The following is a 17,440-nucleotide window of genomic DNA, read 5'->3' on the forward strand; positions in this document are numbered from 1 at the left end:
TTCTTTGTAGTGGGAAAATTTTAGAAACAGGCAAATGTGGTGCCCCTGGGAAGATTGGATGGAGCTTCGCCATGGACCTTGCACGTCCAGAGACATGGAACACTGGTGTTCTTTATCTGTTGTGACTTCCAGTCTTAGGCCGAGAAGCGAGTCAGAAGAGAAAGGAGGAAGATTAGAGAAAGTGTACTTACCTTGCTCTCCAGTATCCTTTCCTCCAACAGATTAAAACGTCATTTGTGGGGCACCAGGCTGACTCCATCGGTAGAGCGTGTGACCCTTGATCTCAGGGTCATGAGTTCAAGCCCCATGTTGAGTACAGAGATGACCTAAAAATAAAATTAGAAAAATATAAAACAACATCTGCGGCTAAGAGTCAGGCTTGCATCGTCCGTATTCACTTGTGCTGCACTGCTTCTGTCCTGCTGCGGGCCCTTGCCTGTTGGTGGTGGACCTTTATAGAAATAATGGCAAGTTTGCAAGGGGAAGCGCAGGAACAGGCTTGCAGCACTAACCACATACCATGTATCAGGTACTTGTATTTAATCCTCGCAGCAATGTGAGGTAGGGGATAGTAGCCCCATTTTTCAGAGGAAGAGAAGAGTGCAAAGGCAAGAAGCAGCAGCCTGCCCAAGGTCACGATGTCCACATGGTGCACAACCGGGCTTTCAAGGTGGGGGTTGGGGGTGCCGAAACTGCGTCCTGTGTGCGCGCCACCTCACCATGCTGCTTCCTGACTCATCCCTTCCCAGCAAACCCTTTGCCTTAACCCTGGGGCTCCTGAGACAGAGCCGCCCACCACTTCCCTGTCCTCCATCCTCTGTTACCTACGAGCCAGCAACCACCAAATTGGTGGAGGGAAAAATCCCTGCACACCTTTAAGAATTATTGGAAACAACGGGGACAACAGGTCCCAGAGGAGCTGAAAAAGCATCAGGATTGCCCTGAACCCATTTTGATTCATTCCCAATCGCAGCTGAATCCACCCTTTGGACCTTTAGCCTGACATCTAACTGTACTTACTGTACCTGCTTATCATCGGGGCACCATATTAAAGAAAAGTGCCATTTTCCACTTCATCCAATATTATTGATAAAGTAGACCCTATGCCTACTTCATCAATAATATTTCAGAGCGCTCCCTATGCTCTGTCCTTGACCATGAGTGGCCATGGGGGGGGGCATAAACCACCACCCAGTGGAAAGAGAATGTGTTGGGAGTGTGGCTGGCAAATGGAAAGCTAACATAAGAGTCAGAAGTCCCACGGGGACATAGAGGGGAATTATTAGTACAAAGCCTTGACCTCATGGATCTTTTGTTTGATCCTTTCCCTGTAGCCCTTGCTTTCTCTTGTAAAGAGACATTCCATCCCGTAGTTCCATATCTGAGAAGGAAGACTGGTAATAGTCCACATCAGATGGAACATTCTTCTCTTTATTCCCATCATTCACTTCTTTGCTGTAAATGTCTACATTTTGGCTGGGCATCCCTTTACCAGACACTGCATACATTATCTTAATTCCTCACAACCTCACAGTAGCTTGGCGTTACCATTTTCATTTGACAAAGAGGCTAATACAATTGGCCCAAAGTCATAACTGAAGGTGATAGCACTGGGAAAGGAGCCCTGAGTCTGGATGATGCCACAGAAATCACCACCATTGGACTATTTTTGCAACCTCCTGTGTCTGAAGGAATTGTCTCAGAAATTCTCAGGGAAGCTTCATAAATATGCCTTGGGTTCAGTACACTGTGGGGCTAAAACCAAATTTAAGGATCCCTGAGGCAAATTATACGCATGATTAAAACCCTTCATACAAGTCATAGAACGTAAACGTCTCCATGCTTCTATTTTAAGTTTAATTTCTGTGGTCAACATTTGTTTAGTCATAGTGCTAAGGATTATACTGATTATTTATCATCTTGACCTCCATCCACTTGGGCTTTTATGGGAAGGATACTATTCAGTGATTTATCATTATGAGCTCCTATAAAACTGAACGAGTCTATGTCAATTAATTATAAACTTTGAACACTGCCAATTTTAACAACAACCACATTGTATTTAAATGCAGAATGTCATTATTAAATGGGTATAGTTCAAGACATGTGCCATTAAAAGCCTGGCTGTCTCCATGAAAACCGAGAAGAGATGGAGGAGAAAAAGAGAACTTGAAGAAGAAATAGTGCCAGAAACAGGAGCCAGGGCATCTTGAAAATGGCTGAGCGAGAGGAACACACGCATCTTCACTTGGAGAGAGTTTGCGAGGGGAAGCTGGCTGGCCAAAGGAGTCATTGGGTTTGTCCCCAAAAGCGCACATGGGAACCCATCTTTACCGTCCAGGGCAGACCGAGAATCTGGACAATTCACGCTTTCGTAACAGCTGCATTTCTTATCATCTTTGGCATATTTCTTCGGCTTGCACAAAGCCTCTTATCTTGCAAACAGTCTCTCTCTGGACTGCTGTCTCCTTCAGCTGCTTCGAGGCCACGATCTCTTAAATCTCCCAGCTGTCTTTCCTACCTCTCAGCCCATGCTTCCTTTATCTGTCTCTATTTTTTTTAATCTTTCCCAGCTGCCACTTTGGGCACAGGGGTTGTCCCCTGGTTCTCTCAGAATGAGACATTTCAGCATGCTGATGTGGGGAAGAGATGGAACGGTCAAAACAATGTATTTTTCAAAATTAGCTCCGCCATCGATTAGGAAAAAACATTTCATTGCAGCTTTCATATAACCTGTGCTCTGTGAATCAACCTGTACATTTCTGAAATGATGCCAGACGCTCCAGAGTCTTGCACAAAGAAAAGCAAGAGAGAACCACGGGAATCTTAATTGTCCCAAACAGGAGATTTCTCCCCTTTAGAAATGCAGATTCTCCGTGGCTACAGGCTCACAAAGTTTATGTAACACCCTCTCAGTTGGATAAAATGTTAACTGGCGTCCCCACTGTGTACAGAAATGTAAATGCTACAATCTGGAGAGAAATTTCATTTCATATTGGAAACTATTTTGTTTCACTTGCCAACTCCCAACACCTCTAGTTGATTCTAAGCTTGTATAATCAATGTAATTGTCTCTGTTCTGGGTAACTTTTTTTTTTTTAAACATATAATGTATTATTTGCTTCAGAAGTACAGGTCTGTGAATCATCAGTCTTACACAATTCATAGCACTCACCATAGCACATACCCTCCCCAATGTCCATCACCCAGCCACACCATCCCATCCCTCCCCACTCCAGCACCCCAGCAACCCTCAGTTTGTTTCCTGAGATTACGAGTCTCTATGGTTTGTCCCCTCCTGATCCCATCTTGTTTCATTTTTTCCCTCCCTACCCTCCCTGATCCCCCGCCCTGCCTCTCAAATTCCTCATATTGGAGAGTGATCATGTGATAATTGTCTTTCTCTGACTGACTTATTTCACTTAGCATAATACCCTCTAGTTCCGTCCATGTCATTGCAAATGGCAAGATTTCAGGGGTTTTGATGACTGCATAGTATTCCGTGTGTGTGTGTGTGTGTGTGTGTGTGTGTGTGTGACATATCTTCTTTATCCATTCATCTGTTGATGGACATCTAGGTTCTTTCCATAGTTTGGCTATTGTGGACATTGCTGATATAAATATCTGGGTGCATGTGCCCCATTGGGATCACTACATTTGTATCTTTAGGGTAAATACCCAGTAGTGCAATTGATGGGTCGTAGCGTAGCTCTTCTTTAAACTTTTTGAGGAACCTCCATACTGTTTTCCAGAGTGGCTGCACCAGCTTGCATTCCCACCAACAGCGTAGGAGGGTTTCCCCTTTCTCTGCATCCTCGCCAATATCTGTCATTCCCTGACTTGTTAATTTTAGCTATTCTGACTGGTGTGAGGTGGTATCTCACTGTAGTTTTGATTTTGTATTTCCCTGATGGCAAGTAAGGAGCACTTTTTCATGTGTCTCTTGGCCATTTGGATGTCTTCATTGCAGAAAAGTCTGTTCATGTCTTCTGCCCATTTCTTGATTGAATTATTTGTTCTTTGGGTGTTGAGTTTGATAAGTTCCTTATAGATTTTGGATACTAGCCCTTTATCTGATATGTCATTTGCAAATATCTTCTTCCATTTTGTCAGTTGTCTTTTGGTTTTGTTGACTGTTTCCTTTACTGTGCAAAAGCTTTTTATTTTGATGAAGTCCCAATAGTTCATTTTCACCCTTGTTTCCCTTGTCTTTGGCGATGTTTCTAAAAAGAAGTTACTGTGGCTGAGGTCGAAGAGGTTGCTGCCTGTGTTCTCCTCAAGGATTTTGATGGATTCCTATCTCACATTTAGGTCTTTCATCCGTTTTGAGTCCATTTTGGGGTGTGGTGTGAGGAAATGATCCAGTTTCATTCTTCTGCATGTGGCTGTCCAATTTTCCCAGCACCATTTGTTGACGAGACTGTCTTTTTTCCATTGGACATTCTTTCCTGCTTTGTCAAAGATTAGTTCACCAAAGAAGTGAGGGTCCATTTCTGGGCTCTATTCTGTTCCATTGATCTATGTGTCTGTTTTTGTGCCAGTACCATACTGTCTTGATGATGAGAGCTTTGTAATAGAGCTTAAAATCTGGAATTGTGATGCTGTCAATTTTCGTGTGCTTTTTCAACATTCCTCTGGCTGTTTGGGGTCTTTTTTGGTTCCATATAAATTTTAGGATTACTTGTTCCATTTCCTTGAAAAACATTGATGGTATTTTGATAGGGATTGCATTAAATGTGTAGATTGCTCTAGGTAGCATAGATATTTTCACAATATTTGTTCTTCCAGTCCATGAACATGGAACATCCATTTCTTTGTGTTCCTCCATTTCTTTCATGAGTACTTTATAGTTTTCTGAGTACAGATTTTTTGCCTCTTTGGTTAGGTTTATCCCTAAGTATCTTATGGTTTTGGGTGCAATTGTAAATGGGATCAACTCCTTAATTTCTCTTTCTTCTATCTTGCTGTTTGTGTATAGAAATGCAACTGATTTCTGTGCATTGATTTTATATTCTGACACTTTACTGAATTCCTGTATGGAGTCTTTTGGGTTTTCCACATAAAGTATCATATCATCTGCAAAGAGTGAGAGTTTGATTTCTTCTTTGCCATTTTGGATGCCTTTTATTTCTTTTTGTTGTCTGATTGCTGAGGCTAGTACTTTCAGTACTATGTTGAATAGTGGTGATAGTGGACATCCCTGCCATGTTCCTGACCTTAGGGGAAAAGCTCTCAGTTTTTCCCCATTGAGAATGATATTCACTGTGGGTTTTTCATAGACGGCTTTGATGATCTTGAGGTATGTGCCCTCTATCCCTACACTGTGAAGAGTTTTGATCAAGAAAGGATGCTGTACTTTGTTAAATGCTTTTTCAGCCTCTATTGAGAGTATCATATGGTTCTTGTTCTTTCTTTTATTACTGTATTGTATCACACTAATTTGATTTGCAGATGTTGAACCAACCTTGCTGCCCTGGGATAAATCCCACTTGGTCGTGGTGAATAATCCTTTTAATCTACTGTTGGATCCTATTGGCTGGTATTTTGGTGAGAATTTTTGCATCCATGTTCCTCAAGGACATTGGTCTGTAATTCTCCTTTTTGATGGGGTCACTGTCTGGTTTGGGGATCAAGGTAATCCCTTGATGGGATGGCCTCATCAGATGAGTTTAGAGGTTTTCCTTCCATTTCTATTTTTTGGAACAGTTTCGGGAGAATAGGTATTAATTCTTCTTTAAAGAATTAATTTAAATGTTTTAAAATTATATAAATGGAATATATGTTTGGTAGAATTTTTGGTAGAATTCTTTAATTCTTTAATGTTTGGTAGAATTCCCCTGGGAAGCTGTCTGGCCCTGGGTTGTGTTTTTGGGAGATTTCTGATGACTGCTGCAATCTCCTTACTGGTTATGGGTCTGTTCAGGTTTTCTATTTCTTCCTGGTTCTGTTTTGGTTGTTTATACATCTCTAGGAATGCATCCATTTCTTCCATATTGTCAGATTTGCTGGTGTATAGTTGCTCATAATATGTTCTTATAATTGTTTGTATTTCTTTGGTGTTGGTTGTGATCTCTTCTCTTTCAATCATGATTTTATTAATTTGGGTCCTTTCTCTTTTCTTTTGGATAAGTCTGGCCAGGGGTTCATCTATATATATATATATTTTTTTAAATATTTAAACTTTATTTTATTTTTCCAGTGTTCCAAGATTCATTGTTAATGCTTCACACCCAGTGCTCCATGCGATATGTGCCCTCTTTAATACCCACCACCAGGCTCACCCAACCCCCCACCTTCTCCCCACCAAAACCCTCCGTTTGTTTCTCAGAGCTCATAGTCTCTCATGGTTCGTCTCCCCCTCTGATTTTCCCCAACTCCCTTCTCCTCTCCTTCTCCCACTGTCTTCTGTGTTATTCCTTATGCTCCACAATTAAGTGAAACCATATGATAATTAACTCTCTCTGCTTGACTTAGTTCACTCAGCATAATCTCCACCAGTCCCATCCATGTTGATACAGAATTTGAGTATTCATCCTTTCTGATGGAGGCATAATATTCCATTGTATATAAGGACCATATCTTTTTTATCCATTCATCTGTTGAAGGGCATCTTGGTTCTTTCCACAGTTTGGCGACTATGGCCATTGCTGCTATGAATATTGGGGTACAGATGGCTCTTCTTTTCACTCCATCTGTATCTTTGGGGTAAATACCCAGTAGTGCAATTGCAGGGTCATAGGGTAGCTCTATTTTTAATTTCTTAAGAAATCTCCACACCGTTTTCCAAAGTTGGCTGCACCAACTTGCATTCCCACCAACAATGTAAGAGGGGTCCCCTTTCTCCACAACCTCTCCAACACTTGTTGTTTACTGTCTTGTTCATTTTGGACATTCTATGTGGTGTAAGGTGGTATCTCAATGTGGTTTTGATTTGAATCTCCCTGATTGCTAATGAGGTTTATCAATCGTATTAATTCTTTCAAAGAACCAGCTCCTAGTTTTGTTGATCTGTTCTACTGTTCTTTTGGTTTCTATTTCATTGATTTCTGCTCTGATCTTTATTATTTTTCTTCTCCAGCTGGGTTTAGGCTTTCTTTCCTGTTCTTTCTCCAGCTCCTTTAGGTATAGGGTTAGGTTGTGTACTTGAGAACTTTCTTGTTTCTTGAGAAAGGTTTGCATTGCTATATACTTTCCTCTCAGGACTGTCTTTGCTGTGTCCCAAAGATTTTGAACAGTTGTGTTTTCATTTTCATTTGTTTCCATGAATTTTTAAAATTCTTCTTTAATTTCCTGGTTGACCCATTTATTCTTTAGTAGGATGCTCTTTAGCCTCCATGTATTTGAGTTCTTTCCAACTTTCTTCTTGTGGTTGAGTTCTAGTTTCAAAGCATTGTGGTCTGAAAATCTGCAGGGAATGATTTCATTCTTTTGGTACCAGTTGAGACCTGATTTGTGACCCAGGATGTGATCCATTCTGGAGAATGTACCATGTGCACTAGAGAAGAAAGTGTGTTCTGTTGCCTTGGAATGGAATGTTCTAAATGTATCTGTGATGTCCATCTGGTCCAGTGTGTCATTTAAAGCCTTTATTTATTTGTTAATTTTTTGCTTAAATGGTCTGTCCATTTCAATGAGGAGGTTGCTAAAGTCCCCTATTATTATTGTATTATTGTCTATGTGTTTCTTTGATTTTGTTATTAATTGGTTTATATAATTGGCTACTCCCATGTTAGGGGCATAGACATTTAAAATTGTTAGATTTTCCTGTTGGACTAACCCTTTAATTATGAGATAGTGCCCGTCCTCATCTCTTATCATAGTCTTTGGCTTAAAATCTAATTTATCTGATATAAGGATTGCCACCCCAGCTTTCTTTTGCTGTCCATTAGTATGGTAAATTGTTTTCCACCCCCTCACTTTAAATCTGGAGGTGTCTTTGGGTCTAAAATGAGTTTCTTGTAGACAGCACATCGGTGGGTCTTGTTTTTGTTTTTGTTTTGTTTTGTTTTTTTAATCCATTCTGATACCCTTTGTCTTTTGATTGGGCCATTTAGCCCATTTACATTAAGGGTAACTATTGAAAGATATGAATTTAGTGCCATTTTATTGCCTAGAAGGTGACCTTTACTGTATATTGTCTCTGTTCCTTTCTGGTCTGTTACTTTTAGGCTCTCTCTTTGCTTAGAAGACTGCTTTCAATATTTCCTATAGGGCTGGTTTGGTGTTTGCAAATTCTTTCAGTTTTTGTTTGACCTGGAAGCTCTTTATCTCTCCTTCTATTTTCAATGACAGCTGAGCTGGATATAGTATTCTTGGCTGCATATTTTTCTTATTTGGTGCTCTGAATATATCATGCCAGTTCTTTCTGGCCTGCCAGGTGTCTGTGGATAAGTCTGCTGCCAATCTAATATTTTTACCATTGTATGTTACAGATTCTTACCCTGAGCTCCTTTTAGGATTTTCTCATTGTCCCTGAGACTTGTAAGCTTTACTATTAGATGATGGGGTGTGGACCTATTTTTATTGATTTCGAAGGGGGATCTCTGTGCCTCCTGGACTTTGACGCTTGTTCCCTTCACCAAATTAGGGAAATTCTCTGCTATAATTTGCTCCAGTATGCCTTCTGCCCCTCTCTTTCTCTTTCTGCTTCTTCTGCGATCCCAATAATTCTAATATTGTTTCATCTTATGGTATCACTTATCTCTCAAATCCTCCCCTCATGGTCCAGTAGTTTTTTGTCTCTCTTTTGCTCAGCTTCTTTATTCTCCATCATTTGGTCTTTTATATCACCAAGTCCCTCTTCTGTCTCATTTATCCTAGCAGTAAGAGCCTCCATTTTTTATTGCACCTCATTAATATCTTTTTTATTTCAACTTGGTTAGATTTTAGTTCTTTTATTTCTCCAGAATGGGATTTTATTTCTTCAGAAAGGGATTCTCTATTATCTTCCAGGCTTTTTGGAGCCCAGCTAACACCTTGATAATCCTCATTCTGAACTCTAGTTCTGACATCTTACTAATGTTGTATTGATTAGGTCTCTAGCCATTGGTGCTGCCTCTTGTTCTTTTTTTTTTTTGAAGTGAGTTTTTTCACCTTGTCATTTTATTCAGATAAGAATAGATGAATGAGAGAATAAAATACTAAAAGGGTAGCAATGTCCCCAGAAAAATATACACTAATCAAATCAGAAAAGACCTGAAACTGGGGGGGAGGAGAAAGAAGGGTGGGGAAAAAAATACACATATATATAATATATATATTATGAATATATATTATATTATATTATATTATATTATATTATATATATTATTCGTGTATATATATATATATATATATATGAATAAAACAGAGCCACACACTTGATTTTGGGTGTATTTGACTTTGGGTGATTTGGGGTGTATTAACAGAAGGGTGTATCTTCTGTTAGAAGAAACTGCCTCCCAAATTTTTAAAGGAAAAAAAAAATATATATATATATATACATATATATATGTAAACACGATGAAGGGATGAAATATGAGTGTAAAGATGAAAATTTTAAAAGATTCTAAAAAAGGAATTGGAAAAGTTAAGAAGTTGATTGAAAAAAGAAGGAAAAAAGGAGGAAAGAATATGATCAGGCTGGAGACTAGAACAAAGCCATGTGGTATATTTAGGGTATATTTTGATCTGTTAAAAGAAACTGTATCCCAAAATTTAAAAAAAAGAAAAATCTATACATATACAAAAAATAAGGTTAAATACAATGAAGGGAGAGAGTATGACTATAACAATGAAAATTTAAAAAGATTTTTAAAAAGCTACTGATAAGAAAAAATAATTTAAAACATTAAAATAGGAAAAAGGAAAAATTTTTAAAAATAGAATAAGAAAAAATAAAATTAAAAAAAATTTAACTTTGAAAAACTAAAGAACCATGAGGAAAAAGCCTTGAAATTTATGGGTTGCATTGACCTACCTCTTGAGTTCCGCAGTTCTCATTGATCAGTGAACTTGGGCTTGGCTGGGTGTTCTTGCTGATCTTCTTGGGAGGGACCTGTTGCCCCTGTGATTCTCAAATATCTTTGCGGGAGGCGAAATTGTACCGCCCTTGCCAGTGGCCTAAGCAATCTGCTCAGGTTCCCCTTTGGAAGCTTTTGTTCCCTGAACGCTGTTCCCTGAACGCTTTCCGTAGAGCTCTGGAGGAGGGGAATGAAAATGGCGGCCTCCCAGTCTCTGGCTGGAAGAGCCGACAGCTTGGGGCCCCACTCCTCAGTGCACCCTTGGAGAAAAGCCTTTAATCCCTCCCCTTTCCCTGGTCTCCGGCCACGCTCTGAGCTCACCCGTCCTGTGAGTGAGTGTTTCTGTCTCCGGCGCTCGGTGCCCTTTGGAGTCTCCAAACCCAGCTGATTCCTGGCATGCACTCCTCCCACTCCTCCCACTCCTCCCGGAGGAAGGTGAGTCTCCCTGGACCTGCCACGTGGGTCCTGCTCCAAGAGCAGTGGCCCAACTGTGTCTTGGATCATGGTTTAAGGGAACCCCAAGCTGAGAGCCCCCTTCTCAGCTCTGTCTCTGCCACAGCCTCCCCCACTCTGATACCTGGGGGCTCTGCCACCCTTAGGCACTACCGGTTTTTCTGTGACCCTGCGGGTCCTGAGACCCCACTGTCCTGGCAAGGGCTCCACCCTCTGCTTAGCCTCTGGAGCCACGTCTCCCAGTAGAGCAGACTTCTAACAGTCCAGGTTTTGTGCTCTACTGCTTGCCGGGAGCCGGCCCCTCCCCCCATGGTCTAGCTTCCTGTATATCGCCTTGGACTCTCTTCTCTGCTCATCCTACCTTCCAGAAAATGGTTGCTTTTCTGTTCCTAGAATTGACGCCCTTCTTCTCTCTGATCTCCTGTTGAGTTTGATAGAACGGTTTGATAACTATCTAGCTGAACTCCTGGAACCCCACGATATTTAGGTCTCCTACTCCCCTGCCATCTTGCTTGAGTCTCCTCAGGGTAACTCGTGTAAGAGAGTTTTAGTGGTTCTGTAGGTCTACCAGGTTTTTCTTAACATGATGGGTTCTGAGTGATTAAGAAAATTAGTATAATCTTAGTTTGGGGGATTTTTTAAAAAGATGTATTTATTTATTTTGGAAGAGAGAGAGAGCGCGAGCCTGGGATGGAAGGGGGAGGAGGAGCAGAGAGATAGAAACTCAAGCAGAGCATGGAGCCTGAGGAGAGACTTGATCCCACCACCCTGAGATCATGACCTGAGCCAAAATCAAGAGTAGGACACATAGCTGACTGTGCCACCCAGGCACCCCTTTGGCAGATTTTTTTTTAAAAAACTGTATGATAAGGGCTTCAGGACCTCGGCAAAGCAGAGAGGGACAACTTCTGGGTGCCACGCTGCTAGGCACATCTAGGAGATTCTGGCTTGGCACTTGACACTCCTTTATTTCTCCTCAAAAACAAGCTCAAAAGGTACAAATGTCTTGGGTAGTCCCCTAATTCCCTTTGAGGTTAACCAGTATGGCTTTCTTCTCCATTAACCCAGGAAATTTGGACAAATTTGTTAAATATCTTTGTGTTGCTAGTTTGCTGTGAAGATTATGTTTCCAAAGAATGATAGCAACCAATGTGAAAGGCGAATCTCTTAATCATACAAAAACACTTGCCCACCATGCTCTGAAGTAAATGGTTACTTTATATACTTAATTAAGTCCAGGTTCTTGGGCGAGGGGAAAATCAAGAGGCAAGGTCTATCCAAGTTGGGTTTACTCATTTTAACCGCTTTCTCATTCAGAATAAATTGCTGTGTCGGAATGGATTCTGTAGAAGTCTGCATCGATGATAGTCCACCAGAAAGAACAGTTGAACTGATACCCACATGCGCACTCACATCTCCGGGTTACAAGGAATGAGCTCTTTCTAGTGAGTACTAATAAGATAAGAGTTTGGGTCCTGATAGAAATAGTTTGTGTTAGGATAGAGCTCTATAACTCTGAAAGATGAATTGGGATCTTGCAGTTCCAAAAATGTATGATTTAACTGAATCAGTTCAGTGCTTCCTAGCCCTCGGGCAGACAAATCATGCATCCAGTGGATGCTACAAATTACAATTTAAGAGCGAAAAGTGAAAAGTTGTAATTATTTTTCATTTTCAGAGTCATTCTTACTCTTTTTTTTTCCCTTGGTCGTAATTGAATTCCATTATCTTGTTCTACTCCAATGATGTCAACACTAAAATCAACACTTTATTGGGCATTGTTGGGCATTTCTTATGTATAAGACATGTGAAATACACTATGTTTCTGCAGTTTTGCTTCTAGGTAATAGCCAGTATGTAGCAGCTAACATCCCCTTGACATTATTTTTAGTGAATCTCTGAATACATTACTTTTTAAAATCCCTCATAGAATAAAGTAGGAGTAACTAAAATGGTGGGAACAGCCTTCTTAAAATTAAACTTGTCACTGTTTTATAGATCAATTATCTTTCTCATAAATATTCCAGAGGAATGATTTGCAGTGGTACTCGTAACAGTTTAATCATCTTCATGATTTCATTTATGTCAAGTTACGTATACCTCGGACTTGTTTATAGAGAGGAGATGTCAGTTAATACCGACACGAATCCCAGCATGAACACTATAAAAAGACTGTAGGAACATGCAAGCGCAGTGAAGAATGAGACAAAGTATTCTCTAAGGGTGGCAGAATAAAAATAATGTGCACCATGGTGTGAAGAATTATGAATTTGCACAAAGAGAAGCATTGAGCTATTGAAATGCCTCAGTAGCCTTTGCAGTATGCTAGGACCCCTCTCCGCCCCAAAAACCTTAGTGGCGTAAAATTTAAAAACAGCAAAAAAAAAAAAAAAAAAAAAAAAAAAAAAAAAGAAATCTGTTTATACTCACTGCCTGTGGGTCAGTAATTCAGAAAGGGCACAGTGATGACAGCACTTCTGTGCCCTGCAGTCAGCAGCCATGATTAGAATGGCTAAGCCAACTGGGAGGCCTGGTGGCCTGAACCATTGTAGCCTGGTGGGTTCCTTGCAGGATGGCCTCCAGCATGGTGGTCTCGGGACTGGTGAGCTTCTTACACAACAGCCCAGCACAGCAGTGAACAAGGTGGGGACCACAGGAATTTTCTTGGACTAGGCTTGAAGCTTCTACCACATCCTGTGGATTCCCAGTGAGTCAGGAAGTCCCACCCAGACTCAGTGGCAGGGAACTTAGACCCTACCTCTTGAGGGAGGAATCAAAACTATTTGGCTCCATCTTTAAAACTGCCCCATTAACAACGTTTTATTTTCGGTGTGAATTTGTTTATCTTTAATGCCTTTTTCATCCCAATATCCAGTGTGTAAAATTCATCATCATCGTACTAAGTTCTCTTCCTTTTCCTATAGTTATATTTGCTTATTTTTTGAAATGGAGGCATTGGCGTGTTGTAAGTGGTACCTTATACCCCCAGGGATATAAGAAAGGTGTAAGAGGTTTCTTCTGACATATCACTGATTTAGTTTTGGTAATAAAATAAAAATGTAGTTGGGTATCTGGGTGGCTCAGTTAGTTAAGTGACTCAATTTGGCTCAAGTCATGATGCTGGGGTCCTGGGATCGAGTCCCACATCGGGCTCCCTCTGCTCTGCAGGGAGCCTGCTTCTCCCTCTCCCTCTGCCTGCCACTTCTCCTGCTTGTGTGCGCTCTCTCTCTCTCTCTATCAAACAAATAAATAAAATCTTTTTTAAAATGTATATGTCAATAGGACATGTTAAATAATTATCACATGTAATTTATCACCCAGCTTTGGAGGAGACCAACACTTTTCCTGAACTTGGTAATCAGGATATAGGGATATAGGGCAGAGAAAAAAGAGCTAGATCTAAAGAGCAGAACGGTAGAGGGCAGGAACCCATGTCCAGAGGAAGCCAGCAGGCTGTCCAGTGAAAAGGACCTAGGACTGGGAGGCCAAAAGCTGCAAGTGTTCAGTCCATGCCCTCTGAGCCACCAGGATGGGCTTGGGCAAGCCGCTCGACTTCACGGTCTTGTTTCCTCATCTGTAAAGAGTTTGGCCGGGATGCCGTCCTTCCAGTTATAATAACACTGTGACTGTAGTTCAAGACCCTCTTTACTGTGCTCTTCACAGAGCAGCTCTGAAAATACCTATGAAAAGAAGATAGGAAAATAATTGAATGAACAAATCCTTTGGTAACCAACTTTATTTTGCATGCACTTTACATGTTTCGGTGCATTTTTACATGTAACAAAAATGCCTAAACTAAGAAAAGAAAGATCTAAGAGCTTGAAGGGAAGGTATTTCAGTGCAGATGGGTTACAATTAAGATTTTGAGTCCAGAGAGAGCTTCCGGGTCAACTTAAGAGACATTTGGTAATGATGTGTGTTTAGGGCAATGACAATTGCCAGTGTCCCTCCCCTCTCCTTTCTCTTTTTCATTTAGTCAAAGAAAAGGCACTTTTATTTTGACATGTAGCTTGAACTACAGCCGTCCTCACGTTGCCTTGGATAAGCATGCACATGGGTTGCCGTAAGGGGACATCTGTGCTGGCCGAACTGAGGCTGAGGAACGGTGTCATGTTTGTCTAGGGTGACAGGGGTCTTGCCTAACCATGAGCTCTATCAATAATCCATGGCCCTGTGGAGAAAGAACCCTATGAATAAGAAATGTTGGCTGTTGGTAGAAGACAGAGCCAATGATGCCCTCGTTCTAGGGAAACAGAATATGCTCAGACTGACACAGCACTCTCCGAACTTTCCAGTTACATCACCAGGTAGCTTAGATCAGAAGCAATTTTAGAAGATGCATTTAATATTCAACTCTCCTTTCTGCCAGCCTAATTTGTTAGGGTCAAAGTCTGGTCAGAAACACCCTTGACCAATTTGTCAATTATACCTCCTTAAGAAGGGAGGGAGGAAAGAAGGAAGATATCAGACCAGAGTTTTGCTTGTTTGTGTTTAGACCGGGCAAGGTCCCTGGTTATTTTGGCGCTTTAGGCTTTATGTTAGATCACTAAGTATGAAAACATTATCTGGGTGGTTTTACACATAAAATGGGAGACTGAGAATCAACAGAATTCTGAAATCTATTTTTTATTCCATTTAAAGCTCATAATCTTCTAGGTTCGTCTAGTTCTTTTTTATGGTGACATTTAATTATTAATCCTTCCTTACTTTTAGGTTCTAATTTAAGAGTGCATTAACAGGTTGCTCACTAGGGGGTTTGCCAAAGTCACACCAGGACAAGGTCGTTAGCCTCCAATGGTTAGGAGCATGGACTTGGAGGCAGACTGATGTGGGGCTGAGACCAGTCTCCACCCTCTGCCAACTGAGTGACCTTAAGCAAGTTACAGCCCTGCTAAGTGTCTATCTTCTCCTCTGAAAGTGGAGATGATGCCTCATCAAGTACAATAATGTAAAGCATAAAGCAAGGCAAAGAGTAAGCACTCAATAAAGGTTAGATATTTTAGTTGTTTTTCTTAATTATCCATCTCACAAATATTTGTTGAGTGTTTAATAGGTGTTAGGCATTGTTTTAGGCATTGGGGACATAGGACTCAGATTTGGTGCTCATGAAGCTTACATTCTGGGAGCAAGGGGGACCACAAGTAAAGAGTTTAATGACTATACTTTTCTAGGAGATAAAAAAGTAATAACGAAGTATAAAGGAAAAAGGGAGATTAAGAGTGATAGAGGTGGGAAGCAGGTAGTAGCATATTATCAATTTCTCTGATAAGATTATATTTAAACAGGGAATAAGAGGATATAAGGGAGCAGGCCATGTGGACATTTGAGGGAAGATTATTTGTGCACAGAAAAGTGCATGTGCAAAGGCCCTGAGGCAAGCGTGTGCTTGGTGTGTTCAAGGAAGAACAGCTAGAGTGGGGACAGGAGATGAGGTCAAGGAGGTGGCAGGAAGCAGAATGTTATGGACCATAATGACTTCAGATGTTACTGCAATGAGCTAGAGAGCCACTGACAGGTTCTGAGCACAAGAGTCAAGATAAGACAGTTTCAAAAGGGTTGCTCTTCTACAGAAGGAAGGATACAGGATATACATAGGGAGGCAACAAGGGAAATAGGGAATCCCATTCATACAAGAAATGATGGTAATTCACGCTAGAATGGCCATAATGAATGGGCAAGAAGAAGTCCTATTCTGTATATATTTTAATTAAAGTGCCAACAGAATTTACAGATAAAGTGTGGGTCTGGAAAACAGAAAGTAGTCAGAGAGGACTCCAAGGTTTTGGTCTGAGTAGCAGGTAGAATGGGGTTGTTACTATCAAGAAGTCAGTCAAAGGCAGGGACAAATTTGGCAATATGAGGTGAGGGCGAGCAAGAAGCCAGGGATTTTTGTTTAGATGTATGAAGTCGGAATTATCTCCTATACATCCAAACGATGTCAAGTAAGCACTTTGACCCACCAGTCTGGAGTTTAGCAGAGATGTTGAGAGAAAACTGCCACAGGTGCAACCATTAGAGCCATTCACCAATATCCCGAGACCCACTGTGGGACTGTACTTTCTGTCCCCTTACCCTTTGGCAGAGCCACGTGACTCGAAATGGCCAATGACTCGGGAGCAGTAATGATTACGTCACTTTAGGCAGAAGCGTTTCGCGTTATGAGTGTGAGTCACAGTGGCCTCTTTCCCTGCCTAGGGGGTTGTGCACACGTGTGTCAGCCTGGATCCCTGAGTGACAGACACCTCTGCTGACTCAGGATGGAAATTGACAATGAAAGAGAAATCTTTGTTGTTCTAGCCCACTGAGGCTTGAGGGTAGTTTGCAGAAAAACCTAACTTCTTCTGAGAATTGTGCATGAAGCTAAAAATGTTTTTAAACCATGGAACTCGAGAAGACCACCCACGGCATGAGTGTTGATGGTAATGAGAGAAGGGCTGAGGCCTGAGCCCTGCAGGGTCCTGACACTGAGAGGTGAGGAAGGAAAGGATGTTCCAGGGAAGGAGACTGAGGAGGAGAAGCTGCCAGGGGGAATGAAGAGATCCCAGGAATAAAATGCCTCAAGAGGGAGGAAGTAATGGATCTGTCAGGTGCTACTGATCTGCTAAGAGCAGCGAGATTTAGGAAATGAACAATGGGTTTCGCGACATGGTGGCTACCGGGACCCCAACAGGAGAGATTCTGTGAAGCTGTGAGAGCACGTGACAGCTTGTCCTGGGTTCAGGAATGGATGTGACGAAAGGAACGGAGATGGATAGACAAGACTGGCCAGGGAAATGTTTCCGTGAAGAGAAGCAAAGAATGGAGGGGTTCAGAGAGAGTGTTTAAAAACAGAAGATTGTAGCAAGAAAGAATTGCCTGGTAGACAGGAAAATATGAGCAGCGCAGGACAGTGGACAGCAGTGGGAGTGGTGTCGTAGGGATCGGACACTCCGCTAGAGACACGGGAACATGGGCAGTCATCCAAGGCAGGAAGGAGAAGCGAAACT

This window comes from Enhydra lutris, unplaced genomic scaffold (assembly GCF_002288905.1).
Source record: "Enhydra lutris kenyoni isolate GAN:26980312 unplaced genomic scaffold, ASM228890v2 scaffoldscaffold48, whole genome shotgun sequence".
Taxonomy (NCBI): domain Eukaryota; kingdom Metazoa; phylum Chordata; class Mammalia; order Carnivora; family Mustelidae; genus Enhydra; species Enhydra lutris.